General features: G+C 26.5%; 1 protein-coding gene across 1 annotated transcript in view; it reads right to left on the bottom strand.

Annotated features, from left to right (window-relative positions):
* Positions 1-2,917, bottom strand: part of LOC106464804 (ataxin-10-like) — a 31,608-nt gene that overhangs the window by 17,963 nt on the left and 10,728 nt on the right. The gene's annotated exons all lie outside the window — the stretch shown is intronic.

Genomic DNA, 2,917 nt, shown 5'->3' with positions numbered 1-2,917 from the left:
CTAACTCATTAAATATAAATATATTTTAAACAAATCAAGAATGTATAATGGCTAACTCATTAAATATAAATATATTTTAAACAATTCAAGAATGTATAATGGCTAACTCATTAAATATAAATATATTTTAAACAATTCAAGAATGTATAATGGCTAACTCATTAAATATAAATATATTTTAAACAATTCAAGAATGTAAAATGGCTAACTCATTAAATATAAATATATTTTAAACAATTCAAGAATGTAAAATGGCTAACTCATTAAATATAAATATATTTTAAACAATTCAAGAATGTATAATGGCTAACTCGTTAAATATAAATATATGTTAAACAATTCAAGGATGTCTAATGGATAACTCATTAAATATAAATATATTTTAAACAATTCAAGAATGTCTAATGGATAACTCATTAAATATAAATATATTTCATAACAATTCAAGAATGTCTAATGGATAATTCATTAAATGTAAATATATTTTAAACAATTCAAGAATGTCTAACACATTATGTGATTTTATCTGAAAGTATTAATAAGTTCTATAAATCATTTGACTCTACATAATAACCTAAATGAAACTCTTTCAAACTGAAATACCTCCTAATCAAAGAAACTATGTGGCTGTAAAAGAAAATGTGTTCACATGTACAATCCAAAGTTGAACATTTACTCAGTCAATCTCTAAATGCAAGAACATTTTATAAACCATTATGTGGAATTTATTGTCAAAATGGTGATTTGATATACACAAATCATCTGACTTCACATTTGAAAAATCAAGATACATTTTTAAATGCGGTGAAAAATGGAAACATTCAGCTTTGTAAATGTTTCAGAAATTTATTTTCAAGTTTGCATCAAGTATATAACTAACCAAAACACACTATTTTTGGTTACATATTCCAAATTAATGCTTCATTAAATATTAAAAACTATACATACACTATCATTCTGAATATACTAATTGCATCTTTGTAAAATTTGGCAAGCTTCTTGTAAACAGTACAAGTCTTTTGTATTAAACTTTTTTACTGAAGATCTGTCTGTGAAGTTAAAAGGCATTTACTGAGTCAGTCTGAGTGTAATGTTATTTTCATGCTAAAGACAAAATGTTCAGATTTAATTTACATAACCTCTTGAACCTCCTATATGAATATCAAAAGTTTTTGGTAAAATTTTACATTTTATCTCTTACTTTTTCTACCATAACGCTAATTGTAGCAAAATCATCAATATGCGGTGAAACAAAAAGTTGAAAAAATATAAAATACATTTTTTTCTACTTTGGTTACATAATTTGTCTCAAGATTTTCAAATTACTCATCTTCACAATTTCAACTGTTAACCTTTTCAGATCTGTTTTTATAATTATATAGTTTTATTGATTGCACAAACTATCCCCCCCCCCCCCTGTCAAAAGCAATAAATCAAAGCAGAACCACATTAGCTTTCCCCACAGACATTATGTAAACACTAGGTGATCTTTGCATTCTTGGTGTAACCAACATAAGCCTCAGTGAATCTTAAACATTTGGGTCTCCAAAAACATTGTTCAAGTATCTTTCAAATATGCAACTTAGAATATAAAAAATATAACAGGCACTAGAATACAATGTCCCAAAACTACAATTATCTATATAAGCTTTAAGTAGGTTAAAATTCTGTTTTTCTTTCCAGTGAATACTGCTCTTACCAAATTCAAAGGAATGATAGTAAACTTGACAAAGAGGAAAATCTACTCTTTCTATTGGTTATATATATTATCAAATAAAGAAAGTAGGATGTTCAAATTTTAGATTCTTGTTTGTAGTCATGTTTCTAATTAGTTGGAAACTGTGGTAGCTTATTTTACAAATTAGAAAATTCTAAAGTAAAGAATTCGGATATGTCATGTGACAGAGAACAATAAAGATTGAAAACATTTCTTTAATTTCTCTTTTTAAAATTAAAATTTATACAATATACAGAAACTTGAATTATAAACTGCATTTTCTTTCCAAATTTACTTACACACACTCATAATAAAGTTGGTTAATCAAATTTTAAATGTAACACCACAAAAGGTCATGACATATGCACTTTTACCCTAATGTACAGAAAGTTAACTAATTTTATTTAACCCTTTCGAGATGGGTCACAGTGAAAGGCCATGTTATCTCATTTGTTGACTTGCATTAAAAATTTTATTGAACTACTATTTCATGAATTTATGTCATTCATTATGATACCAAGTTGTAGATTATAATTCATATTTTAAAACTATACATTACTCAATATCTTAATTTAAAAGTAAATATTAAAAAAAAAAGATAAATATTGATTTTTGTGTGTCACATGATATGTTGAATGCAGCACCGATTCAAATTAGATGTTTGTGAAGTCAAAATACTAAGTCTACAGTTTCATACAAATTAGAAACTCAAATACTGACAAGCTAGAATATATAATAAGAGCCTCTTATCTTTTCTATTTGCTAAGATATTGCAAACACAGTGGCACCCCGCCCACCTCCTTCCATTTTTGGAAATGCTCCCTCATATACACTTACTTCTAGATATGACATGAATAACCAATCAGAAGCTCAGAATGTCCCCTAGGGGGTTTTCTCAGCCTTTCTAACGTGACTAGTGCCAATTATTTCTTTTGAACCAAGATTTCAATGAGGTAGGTTGTGTCTTTCATGTGCTCGAAATTTCATATTTTTTTGAGTAAAATACATCTTAGTTACTAAGCTTGATAAATTATAGTTGAATTTTTATGGTATTGATGTAGTAATTTATAATTTTTTAGTTATTCAAATATATATATAAAACCTAAAAAAAATATTTTGTTTCATATCCTCTTCATGCAAAATTTTTAAAGGCTTAGCAACTGTAACTAGAAGAGATAATTGTTTCCTTTACTTCTTTAT

This window comes from Limulus polyphemus, unplaced genomic scaffold (genome assembly GCF_000517525.1).
Source record: "Limulus polyphemus unplaced genomic scaffold, Limulus_polyphemus-2.1.2 Scaffold1746, whole genome shotgun sequence".
In the NCBI taxonomy this organism is placed as follows: Eukaryota; Metazoa; Arthropoda; class Merostomata; order Xiphosura; family Limulidae; genus Limulus; species Limulus polyphemus.
The sequence above is the reverse complement of the archived record's forward strand: the minus strand, read 5'-3'. Positions and strand labels throughout refer to the sequence as shown.